Here is a 13563-nt window from a genome sequence, read left to right as displayed (position 1 = left end):
GGTCAGACTCATGGCTCTGCCTTCTCTGGTTGTGGACCCGCTGGTTGAACCTGCTCCCATGTCCTGATCAGATGTGTTAGTCTTCAGGCAGCATTGGCTGTGGCCTGCTGGAACTTGGCAGTGCTGAAGACATGATGTTCCTTGGGCTGCTCTTTCAGCCCTGCCCTGAAATCCCCATAGGTGCTGCTGAAGCCTTTCCCCACTCTCTGAGCTCTTGCCACAATGTCCATGGCCAGCATCTCACACTTCTCCCCCAGACTTGGGGAAGTGGAGGCCCTTGGGTCAGCTCCTGGCTTCCACACGTGGTGTAGCTGGGACACGGTGACAGGTACACTCCAGAGATTCCCAGACTGAAGGGCTCAGTGTTCTGGCCGGCTGCACATCCTCCCTGGGGGATATGGGGCAGGCTGGGCCTCATCAGTCGAGCCCCAGGCACACATGGAGAGTAGAGCTCACAGTGCAGGGATCCAGGCCAGGGAACTGCGGTGAAACCCTCCTTCCTCGGTACCTCCGGTTGGAGCTGGGGCAGAGAGGGGACAGTCTACCTAGTCCTGCTGCATTCACCTCTAGTTTATCCTAATTTCCTACTCCTGCCTCTCCTGCTGACCTAACCCCCATGGGACAGGGCCTCGGGTGCGACTCCCCAGTGCCTCCCCAGTGCCTCCTAGTGCCTCCCCAGTGCCTGCCCAGTGCCTGCCCAGTGCCTCCCCAGTGCCTCCCAGTGCCTCCCCAGTGCCTCCCCAGTGCCTGCCCAGTGCCTCCCCAGTGCCTCCCCAGTGCCTCCCCAGTGCCTGCCCAGTGCCTCCCAGTGCCTCCCCAGTGCCTGCCCAGTGCCTCCCCAGTGCCTGCCCAGTGCCTCCCCATGCCTCCCCAGTGCCTGCCCAGTGCCTCCCCAGTGCCTCCCCAGTGCCTCCCCAGTGCCTGCCCAGTGCCTCCCAGTGCCTCCCCAGTGCCTGCCCAGTGCCTCCCCAGTGCCTGCCCAGTGCCTCCCCATGCCTCCCCAGTGCCTGCCCAGTGCCTCCCCAGTGCCTCCCCAGTGCCTGCCCAGTGCGTCCCAGTGCTGTCCTTGCGGGCAGGGGCAGCCGGACTGGCGGCAGCGCTGCTCGGCGGCTCAATGCTGCCCGTGGCTCTTTCCCTCTTGCACGGTTCAGTGGACGGCACGGCCGCAGGACGAGGCCAGGGCCAGAAAGGATCACTCGGGAGTTTCTGTCGGGTCCACACGGGGATAAGATGGGCAGGAAGGGGCGAGTCCTATTATCACCGCTCTGGGACCCTGGCGAGCGTCCTGACACCAGCTCGGAGGACGTGGGCAGGGCGGGGAGCACTCCCATTCTGGATCCGGAACCTAAAGATGACCTCATGCAGTCCTTCGGGAAAGAAACCCGGCCAAAAAACTTTTTATTTTTTTTAGAATACATTTTCGCGGATGCTCGAAAAGCCTGTTAACTACGATAGCGGGAAGCGCACCCCGCAGCCTCTGCGCACCTCGGTCGGCTGAACCGGCTCTAGGTCGGGGCGAGGAAGCCCGGGCAGGGTTGGCAGCCCGGGCCCGGGGGTCCTGGGTGGGACCCCGGCGCTGGGAAGGCGGCCTCGCTCCCCGGGCCTGGCCGGTGGCGGAGCTCCGTGCGCCGGGCAGCTGCCAGGCAGTCCCGCATGACAGCGGAATAACAAACAGCCCGAACCCCCTGTGCCACTCGGAGCACCTCGGGGCGTGTGGCCGCGCTGCAGCGCGCTCAGGCCCGCCGTGAAAGGGCCGATTTCACGCAGGATCGGCTCCGCGCCCCTCTCCGCCCCCCTGCGCGCTTCCCAGCCGGCCGCGCTGAAGGCGATGAACCGGCCCCGGCCCCTCCGGGCCTCCCCCTGCCCCGACCCCAGCCGGCGTGTCCCGGGGGATTTCAGCTGCTAGAAGCGAACCCAAAGAGATCGGAAGCGTGTGCTGTGTGCTCTGGAAAAATAACTAGTTTCAGATTAATGAAGGAGTGACAATTTCAAGGCTAACGTTGGCACTGCCCAAGCCAGAGCGTGGGGAGCTCGCCAGGCTTTGCTTTATATTGTCTGCTTTTCTGAAGAGCAGACAAAGATGGATAGAGAGACATTGAAAAGCAGGAGGCGTATTTCAAACAGTTCAATAAAGAGGGTTGTCACTTAAAGACAAGAACCATAGTGCTTTGATGACTTTGTATTAGCCTTACCGTTTCAAATAAGTGACTCTACTCTCTTTGCGGAATTCACCGAGTTTTAGTAGATGACACTTCAGTGAAGCCGCTTTAGACAGAAATGAGAGCTCGTAACTGCGGGACAAATCTTCTCTTCGGAAGGGTTTTACACAGAAGATTGCCGACCCTGGGCTTTTTTCTTCCCGTCCCCAAATTTAAGAACCTCGGTAAAACCGAAGTTTACAATTTACGCGGAACCGCTGTATGAAATAGGGAAAAACGCTCCGCCTCCGTGTGAATGTAAAGAAAGCGAAAGGGAGACCTCGACACCACAGGAACAAACTCTGCCTCCCGGCAGAGCCCAGCAATACGGGGGCGGTCTTTCCAAACCAGTTTCTACAGCCTCGGAGGAGGCACCGACACAGAGTGTTGGAAATAAAGTTGTGCGGGCTCCCCCGGGCAGCCCAAGCGTGTTCCCACGCACGCCGGGGCACGGTCCCGCGTGTGCGCGCACTCCCTCCGTGGCCGCGTCCCCTCCGGTCGCCGGCCCTTCCCGCCGTGTCCAGTGCCGATTCCTCCCCTCTGCCCGGGGGCGGCCGGTGCCGCAGCCCCGGGCTGTGCGCGGTGGGAAGGGAGAGGCGTCGCAGCCCTGCCGGGGGAGACTTTGCTGCCAAACTCGATAATTATTTTATATATATATAGATGGAAACTGTTTTTTAAGATGAGGACCCCCGACCGCTGCAGCCCCCCAGGCTTTGAAGGCACAGCGAAAGGGCTTCACTGTGGGTTTGAGAGAACCATTTAGTCACTGTTTCATTAGGCACTATTTGAACCTTGCAACATGTGGTAATTTCTGGGGCAAGCTGAAAAGGGGGGATTATGTAGGAGGGACACAAGGAAATTAGCTAACGGTTAATTTAACTCGTTTTCTGGTAGAATTTTCGATACATTCCTAATTGACTGAGGAGGCAGGTGAAGTCTTCAGTTCCAGGCAGACTCATTCACGGTGAGAATAAATGGCTCTTTTTCAACCCTCACTGCTCACAATATATCATCAGGGAAAAGACATGCAGCGAATATGTTGATTTAGGGTTTTTTTATCATTATTATTAATGGAATTACACCCTGCTACGCAGGTGTGAGGGTAAAACCTATACTGGGAAGAAATCAGATTAACAATGAAATGAGAATTTTATTAGCTTTCTATGTCATATAGACCTGGATTTAAACTGTCAAAACAAGAAACGAGAGGGGCGAAATATAAGTCTGAAGAAAACAATCCCAATCAGTGGGCAGAAGTAGTAGCTTGGATTCCAAATGACAATTAGCTGTAATTCACGGTGAATATTGGCACTCCGTACTCTACACCATTTATATCAAATAGAGAATATATGATTAGCCCATAATGGTAAATCTCTTTTGAGTCCGGGGTTTGCCCATTGATCCTCACCGCACCAATTTGCTATGAAAACGGAACATTTGGTCGTAAGGTGCGAGTTTTAAAAGGTCGTGTCGGAAATAAACTGTGTCTAACATTCTTGCCGTGTTCGCCGAGGAAAAGGGATCCGGCGGGATCGGAATGTCCCACGGGCGTTTGGGAGCAGCCCAGGGAGCAGCGGAAAAGCAGCTGTGATCCTGCACCGGGCAGCTTCGGACAGCGGCGGGCTGGAGGTGACCCTGCGCTGGGACGGGAGGGCTGCAGGTGGCCCTGCGCCGGGGACGGTGGGTTGGAGGTGGCCCTGTGCTGGGAGGGGGGGCTGGAGGTGACCCTGTGCTGCAGGTGACTCTGTACTGCAGGTGCCCTGTGCTGCAGGTGACACAGTACTGGAGGTGACCCTGTGCTGCAGGTGCCCTGTGCTGCAGGTGACCCCGTACTGCAGGTGCCCTGTGCTGCAGGTGCCCTGTGCTGGAGGTGGCCCTGTGCTGCAGGTGCCCTGTGCTGCAGGTGCCCTGTGCTGCAGGTGCCCTGTGCTGGAGGTGGCCCTGTGCTGCAGGTGACCCTGTGCTGCAGGTGACCCTGTGCTGCAGGTGACACTGTACTGGAGGTGACCCTGTGCTGCAGGTGACACTGTGTTGCAGGTGACACTGTGCTGGAGGTGCCCTGTGCTGGAGGTGCCCTGTGCTGGAGGTGCCCTGTGCTGCAGGTGGCCCTGTGCTGGAGGTGCCCTGTGCTGGAGGTGCCCTGTGCTGCAGGTGGCCCTGTGCTGGAGGTGACACAGTACTGGAGGTGGCCCTGTGCTGCAGGTGCCCTGTGCTGCAGGTGCCCTGTACTGGAGGTGACCCTGTGCTGCAGGTGACACTGTACTGGAGGTGACCCTGTACTGCAGGTGCCCTGTGCTGGAGGTGACACTGTACTGGAGGTGACCCTGTGTTGCAGGCACCCTGTGCTGCAGGTGCCCTGTGCTGCAGGTGACCCTGTGCTGCAGGTGACACTGTACTGGAGGTGACACTGTGCTGCAGGTGACCCTGTGCTGCAGGTACCCTGTGCTGCAGGTGACACTGTGCTGCAGGTGACCCTGTACTGCAGGTGCCCTGTGCTGCAGGTGCCCTGTGTTGCAGGTACCCTGTGCTGCAGGTACCCGGTGCTGCAGGTGACCCTGTGCTGCAGGTGCCCTGTGCTGGAGGTGACACTGTACTGGAGGTGACCCTGTGTTGCAGGTACCCTGTGCTGCAGGTGACACTGTGCTGCAGGTGACCCTGTGCTGCAGGTGCCCTGTGCTGCAGGTGACACTGTACTGGAGGTGACCCTGTGCTGCAGGTGCCCTGTGCTGCAGGTGCCCTGCGCCGGGGGCAGCGGGCTGGAGGCGCTACCTGTGCGGCGTGCGGAGGTGTTGGGCGCAGCCAGGCAGGACCCGCCGTGGCCAGAGGAGCCCGCCACGTCTGCCAAGGGCCCCTTTGTAACCTGCTGTAGAAAATGGAGGTATTCTGCATGACAAAGCCCAATTAAACTCGCTATTCAGGACTTCTGCAGCTGGTAGCCCATTGGGAGAGTGGGAGGAAACGCGAATATATTCATTATGCGAAGGGGCGGTGAAAAGTACCAACAACCGCGGGTCTGGGCTGGGTGTTGGGTATGTTTGTTTGCTGTTTTGTGTGTCGATCCCGTTATCTCTATATGTAATTTGGTGGCAGGGGTGGGAGGGGGAGGAGGGGCGGGGTGGGCGCTGCCCGGGGCGCACAAGTCCCGGCCCACGGAGCCCCCAGCGGGCCGGGTCTCGCTCACAGCGGCAGGAGCATCCTCCAGCAAAGAGGAGCAAGGAAAGCTGCCTGCCAGGCTCAGGACAGCGCTGGGAAACTGGCGATTAATACACAGCTAAGCTGTCGGTTTTATGTTAGAATTTTCTCTCTCTCTCTCTCTTAATTGTCACTCAACGGGGGTCAGCTGTGAGCTGCCAAGGGGCTTTCACAGGCTGAGGGGCATGAAACCCCAGGGTGGACTGAAGGCCATCCAGACAAAATACTGTAGATCTAACACTAAGATTAACCCAGACAATTAATTTATTCATTTGCTTTCCAGTTCTACCTTCCTGAGCCAACAGGCCATAATATATGCATAGCTGTAGTTGGTATGTAAAATAACAATTTCCCAAAGTGTCTGAGAAATAGCTTACATGTTGCAGTCATCTTACCCTAAAAAATCTGACTCCTATAATAGCAGAGGAATTTTAGCTCAGAACTGTGTGCCTCTGCACACAGAGCTGTGTTTGGGACCACAGAGTCTCCAGCCCTGACCACCAACACATACATGTGAGCACAGATCACTCCCTTTCCTTCTGTAGGAGTATTACATGACAGAGAAAATTCCATCTCTCCATGCTCCCAGTCTTCTCAAAATACCATGAAGCTTAAGCCAGAATGTGGTCAACCACACATGCAGAAGATGTAAATAGCATTAAGCCAAGGAGCATAACATATAAAATGCATTTGTACAAAACTTGGTATTCCTTTTTTTTCCCAGTATGTTTAGATTTTAACTAACCTACCACCCTTATTGTATTCTTCTAGAACAGTTTTCAGAGTAGTCATGACCTCATATCCTCAGTGTTGCTACAGAAAAGCAAGTAGGCATCTCCAGTTTATGTACTGTGAAGGAGAGAGACATTTCTTTTTTTCATTTCCATTCTCTTGGAAGACCTGTCCTGGCTTTTGATACATCTTCTGGAGTGGATAGACAGGGATTCTATGCTGACTTGGTTTGAACTAGTAATCATAAAGGCACCACAATGTGTCTTAGACATTTGTCACAATTAGACATGTGATTGCCTCCACCAAATACAGGAGAACAGTGTAGGTCAGTCAATCGTGCCTGCTTAAAATCTGTAGTAACCCTGAGGGGAGCTAGAAGAGTAACAGAAGAAATCACTACTTGATGCAATTAAGATCAGTTTTAATTTTGCTGTCATCATTTTCACCCACTCCAATAGTTTTGTTTTGAAATTTCATTTTTTGACAGTCAAATGAAAAGCCATAAGGAGGGGTTGTTTTCTTTTGTTTGTCAGTGTGACCTGGCAATTTCATATTACCAGTTTAAAATCATTATTGAAAGGCTGCTGCCATTAAGAAAAGATCAGAAGAGGTTTTGGGTGGTTTGGTGTTGTCTATTTTCTCTTGCTAAATCATTTATCAAGATCTGATTTGTCTTGTGTAATTAACGCAGGACAGAGCAGGTTTAGGCAATGTACAATTTAATAGATTGTGGCATTTCAATGCACTGGATTTTTAGCAAAAGTTGTTGAATTGTAGTAAAGTTGTTAATTTTTTTCTCTTTTCCAATTGCTATTAATTAAAAGTGCTTGCATGCACAGAAGGTAGCTCTCAAGCTTTTTTATTTTTTCTTTTTTACACAAAGGTGAAATGTACTGAGTTCCCAATGCATATTACTCCACACCAGTCTGCCTTAGCAATGGATTGCTTCTTGAGGCAGTCTCCCAGATAGTGATAAAATGAGACCTTTTCATCTTCAGAACTAATTATCAGAATGAGCTTAAGCTAGAAATTTGATTTAGGGACGGAATTCAGACCTTGCAGGTGAGCTGCCATTATAGATGAGCTTGAGAAGAAAGAAACTCCCAGCTAAAGATTTTTTCCAAAAGAAAAGAGGCACTGAGTCCTTCAAACACCTTGATTTGTGGAAACATTCAGGAACAAGACCCTCATACTTGGAGGGGGTCATTATGGTCTGTACTATCAGAACAGATAACAGGGCCAGCAGTTATTGGAGGTGTCTCCATGGGGTGGGAGAACGTGTCCCCTGCCACAGTGCTGACCTGAGCCATTTGATGCTGCTGAGTGGCAGTGCTGGAGCTCGCCATCCTGAGGGTACAGGCATTTGCCCATCAGACAAGCAAAGGGGGTGATGCTGCTTTTGGCATTGAGGGAAATCCTGTACAAGAGAATGAAAGTGAATCCTGAGAAGTGCAGGCTGCCAGAACGATGTGTGTCAGCCTTGTTTATGCTGGAATCTCATGACAGAGGACAGTGTTGTTGCTGAAAAAATGGCCTTTTCCTCTGGTCATTCACAGTTCTCTGGACTGTCCCATGTTTTGCTCTTTTTTCTTTTCTGTGGAAACTTCTGCCCTTGCCTTCATTCCATTTCTTGAGAAATATACAAAATCAGAGGATGTGATCAGGCCATCCTGTTTACAGCCCTGCACCTACATGGGAGGAGAGAGCATCAGTACATCTGTATGACTTCTACACTTTTCTAACTGACATTGGCTAATAGATCCCAAAATTACAGGGGGCTGAGTGGGTGGGATGAACTTGAGAGACAGATGAAGGTTCAGACAGATCACTGTCATAAATTTAGACTCTTTAGAATATGAGATTTACAGTGTCATCTGCTGCCAGAACCTGCACTCCCATAGCTGCTGGGTCAAAGTTGAGACGGTTTAAATAAAATCCTCAGTGTAAATGCAGGCTTTGAAAGAGTTTTTGCCAGAGGAAGACCTCCGCTGTGTTTGAGATACAGGAATATCAGCAGGAACCATGGTCTGCCTGAAGCCATAAAGATGACATACTTTGGTGGTCCTTTGCCTATAAGAACTAGGGAGTTTTGACTTAAAAAGAAAAGACTTGCATAAAATTACAGGAAGAGGAGAGAGTAAACACAGTGCATATTTAGAGCAAAGGACAGCACTGATCTGTTGTTGTTTTCATAACTGTTTTTTTCCTCTTGTTAGTCTTGTGTTTAATTCTTCCCATACTCTAAGGAGAAATGGAAGAGATTCACTAGTTTTCCCTTCACATTAGTGTTCTCTCCAATGCCCTTCCCACCAAGGCAAACCCTGGGGCATTTAAAGAAATTTGACATTTGAAATTAAAGACTATATTTTTTGTGTAAAAGGTAAACAGGAGATAGAGATGTTTGAAAACTATTTCTGTCTTACCCTCATTTAGAAGGGCCAGCTTCAACTTCCCCAGCCTCTGAAGCAAGCTGCAGTCCCCAGCAAGAATGTCTTTCTCTGTATCTTCACCTTGGTTTTCCCATTTGATCTTATTCAGGTTTCAACTTATCTTGAGGGAACATGTGAATCTTCTAGGTCCAATTTTGCAGTAATAATGTTTTAAAAATTTTCACAGGAAAGCAGGGTGTATTATACCCCAGCCTGTCTAGTATATAATGCTGTCTTCCACAGAATTAACAACACAGAAACCACTGGTTTTGCTGGATTTGTTTTTATTCCCCTCTTCTTTTTTTGTGGTTATTTAGGAATGAAATAAGGAAATGTTTCTCTTTCACCTTTTAAGATCTTTACTCTTTGGAGACAAAGGGAATAATGTTGGGCAATGGTTTATTGTTCTTTTGTTGGTTTTATACACATATGTTCTATTACACACATGCATGCACAATTCTTTCTACACGCTGAAAAAAGATTAGAAACTAACAGGAAATTTTGTATTTGAAAAGATTATTTCTTAATCAAAATGGTATACATTTGCAAAGACATTTTTTGGCAGGGGACGCCGGCAAACCTACGGAATTAACAGCTCTACAGATGGGCAACATCCAGCTCTGAAACAAGGAGTGAAAGAAGACATGGTCCAGCCAACTCGGAGAAAGTCTTTAATGGGACCAATTTGCTCCAAGATAGAACTCGAACTAATGCCACCTAATGGAGAGTGGGAATCACTGCGGCAGAGGAAAGGATGGAAGTTTAGGGTCGGTTCAGGGGAGCTGGGTAGTTCCCCCCTGGGCTCTCTTTGGAAGGTATGGTGAAAGCAAAGGTGAAAGTTGAAAAAAAAGTGGAGAACAAAAGTTTTCCCAAAGAAAAGGAGTATTTTGATTCATTGGTGATTTTACTGTTCAGGCTGCCAGACTGTATAAAAGAGGGAGCAGGAATGACCATCAAATCAAAGAGGGAATGGGGATTTGAAAACTTCATTGTTATTGTAGCTAGAAGAGAAAATGGCACAACATGAATCCATTCTAGGGGCAATGATTGTAAATGAGAAAGGGAATGGCACAAAGGTAACCCTTTCCAGTCCTAACAAGGTACACTTGTGTGGTCCTAACACCCTTTGGTTCCCTATTTTGTGCAATTCGCTGGTTTCTTTGCTACAATGACTGCATGCTTGTAGCCGTGCAGCAGTGAATTAGCAAATAACATTTTCATCTTTGGAAAACAGAAGTTGCCATTGTAATTACATTAATGCTAATCAAGAAATAGTTTTAACTGTTCTACAGCATCATGAAAGAGATGTTACAGGGACTAAAGCAATACTTTCAGTATCAGCCTACTCCATCCACTTAGAGCACTCCAGAAATGGGATGTTTTTGCTAAGATGAATGTATTCTCAGCAAAAAAGGTCAAGGGACAAGCACTTCAAATCCCGAGCCTGGCTCAGATATGTGCAAACACAACAGGAGTTACAAACAAACCTTGAAGTGTCCATGCAAACATAAGTTTGCACAAGCAAAGCAGGATGCACATGTGAATGGGACTTTGCTCACATACACTAACTAGCTGGAGCAGAAAGCAGCAGGAAAGTTTTGCTTTCATCATTTTAGAAAGTGAAGCAGGAGGGTGATATTTTCCTGGGCCACTTCACGCTGTTGGCCATTTCCCACCCTCTGGGGAAAGCGCTGAGAAGGCTTTGCTGGTCTGTAGGCACAGCTTGGTGGGTTTCTATGCAGCTGGAAGAAAAGTGGGGCAGGAATTCAGAGGTGAATTACAGTGAGGGTCAAACACATCCTTATGGAAAGTCTCCTGGGGACTGTTAGAGAGCTGTTGACTGTTAGAGGGCTGCTAAATCTTAAAGCCAGATTTGGAGCAGGACAGAGTTTGCAACAGGTCAGAGTTAAGTGTGGGCCAAGGTGAAAATCAAGTCTCTCAAGTTAGGTGGTTCTCTAAATTTCATGGTATATTTTTTATAGACCATTTGAATTTGTTAACAGAATTTGTTAAGAACTGATTAAAAGATTTTGTGGCTACTACAGATATTTATGTATCTCTCTCTGTATCTCTCTATAAACACTTTAGCATATTATCAGAACACTCAGAAATCCCAGCATTATACATCTTTTAGCAAATAAATGACAATTTTAAGGGCTACTTATGGGGGAAATATACCTGGGTTAAGTCTATAATGTAAATTGCATTTTTTAAAGAAAGATGTACTACAGATAAGGAGATGGGATGGGTCATGACTTCACTTTTAGGCCTCAGTTAGGTCTTCCATCTAACACAGAAAGTATACTTCTTTGTATATTTCTATTTTAATTATCCATGCCACAGGAATTAACTATTTTTCCTAATTTGCATTTTCCAATACTTTCTGGTACTTAATAATCTAAAAATGCTCCTTTTTAGGACCCTATTGCCCTTCTGCTTTTTTGGTGTTTGGAAGTTTCCCACCATGTGTATATAGCCACTGATCTCATGTTAAATTGATTATCAGTATTCTGAGTCAAAGGAATAGATTTTGAAGCACAAGAAAAGACTGGAGGTGTTATGTACTGAAATAAGTGCAAGTGTTTATTTGAATGGATCACAAAGCATTTGTGCATCTCAGCAACATGAGGGCAAAATAATTTTCCAGATATGCAGAATATGAAATAGCAGGAGTGGCCAATGTGTTGTCTAAGTGAAATGTATTCTCTCTGAAGGTTTATATTCAAATGCAAACCTGAAGAGATTGATGTTTGTATTGTAGGTATCCACAGGAAAAGGAGCTAATGCTTTGATGCAGCAATGACATTGTCAGCAGTGCTGTTGGCAGCCCAGAAATAACAGCAGTGCAGGATAATTTCTATCAGCTTTCTTTTTCTATTCTTCTAAGGTTTCATTAGTCCAATATTAAGCCTCAAGGAACCAAACTACTTTGCTGCACTTGCTATGCAGAGCAAACTTTCCCTTGACTCAAAACAGATCTCTGCTAAAATTGTACGGAAATCTGTTCTTACACTGCTGTGGTTGATTTTATTTATTCATTTATTTAAGTTTCTCACTTTCTTGCAGAAAGTATTGTTTGTTGGAGCTTCCCCCACTGTGTGTCTCAGAGAACACTTGCTGACATTTCTTGTTCTTATGCTGAGTGAGGAGAATGGAAATAAAGCATCACCAAGTACAGATGATGAGAGACAAGACCAGAGACCAATTTCTGCAAATGCTGTTGTCTGTACTGCTCAAGACCAGCCCGGTATGAAGGAGTGCTGGTGGCCGCTGATGCACTTGTTTGTCCCCTTGAGCCACCCGCCCTTTTGCATTCAACAACAGATTGTCATTCCAGTATTCTATGTCTTCCTATAGGTTACCTTAAAGTTTTGGAATAAGTGTTTCACTTTGGGGAATGCCTGCTCTCCTAGAGCATGTTCCTCTGAAATCAGTGACAAAGTACTCTTTGATTTCATTGACTGCAGGGTCAGTTTCTAAGATAATACTGACTGTGTAAGAACTCTGAGAACTTTGAGCATACAAACCCCAAATTGTGATGTCACACAGGACAGCTGTTGCTATGATATTCTTCAATGCACTCTCATACACTACTCCTCCAACCCCTACATTTTCAAACAACAACAACAACAACCAAAAAGAATGTGCTTTACTAAATGCCCAGGGAGAGAATTTTTACATTGAGTTATTGTGCACACTAGATTTTTCTATCATTTTTTGGGCAACACTGTTGACTTTGAGATCCAGGTATCCTACTAAGCTTTACGGCAAATTTTTGGGAGATACGTGTATTTCTGGCATTCAGTGTGAAAACTTGCAGCCTTTGCTCTGAAGTTGGTGAGACACTATAACAAGTGCCCATTCATCCAAAAACCCTCAGAAAATACAAATACAAAATCATTTTACATACAGTAAGACACCTTTGGTGGAAATACAATTTTTTTCTGGTTTTGTTTTTTTTTCTTTCAAGTGGAAATGTGTACACAGGTTATTTTCTGTTAATACATGAATGGTAACAATTTATTGGTAACAATTTAAGTACACACCTGAAACCAATTTTCTCTTAAGAACAATAACCCAAGAAAAAATAAAATAACATGTAAAAAGCATAGGTTTGGTCCATTTCAGCATGCTTATTTTCCTTCCTGGAGTGTATTCAAGCCTGCTTGAATAAACTCTTAGACTGGATGCTTGAAGTGAGACAAAATGAACCCTCACTGGCAGGAAGAAAAAAACAAAATGCAAGAATTGGTGATTCTATATATTTTACAGGGTGTCAGAGCTGACTGTTATTCCACATTCCCCAGACTGCAAAAATGTGAGAACTGTCAAAACTAAGACAACCACCCACCCTCTGCTGTAAGTAATGATTATAAAATATTGTAACTATGCCTCAGCATTTGCACACATACTTCCTTTTTTTTTTTTTTTATTGGTGAAATAGAGTATACAACATTGTCAAGGGGAATATTTTTACTTTTAACATGCCTTAAATATTCAGCAGTGCATTCCAATTCTTTGGAAAGCAGTCATTATATTGCATAGAGGATTTCAGCTTGAAATACTGAAAGAGAGACACACACACTTCACTGTAAGCAAACATTTCTGTCACTGGGAACACAAAGGCTGTCTTGTTTATAGTGCTCCAAGTGAACCATTTTAGAGGTGCTGTAGTGGATTTACAAGATGAGTTGACAGTGCTATTGTTAATCCCACTCGTCAGTGTAAGTGCAAAGGGATTTCCCCTTGGGAACCAAGTCCAACAGGCCTTTGAATCAGAATACTTTCTCATTTGGCGATTTCTTTACTGACCTGGTCCTGGTTTAGCAGTAGGTCAACTAAAGGCATGGACTCTAAAGAGAAATCCTGAGAGTAGTTTCTAACTAGAGGGAGCAGGGGATTGATGCTCTTATAATTTAATGTCCTTTGCATTTCTTATCACTACCGCTATACACTTGAAACATTCTCTTTTAATTAGAGAATTCAATTTTGTGTGAGCACACTTCAGAGGT

Source organism: Ammospiza caudacuta, chromosome 4, assembly GCF_027887145.1.
Source record: "Ammospiza caudacuta isolate bAmmCau1 chromosome 4, bAmmCau1.pri, whole genome shotgun sequence".
NCBI lineage: Eukaryota > Metazoa > Chordata > Aves > Passeriformes > Passerellidae > Ammospiza > Ammospiza caudacuta.
Note: the sequence above shows the minus strand (reverse complement) of the source record.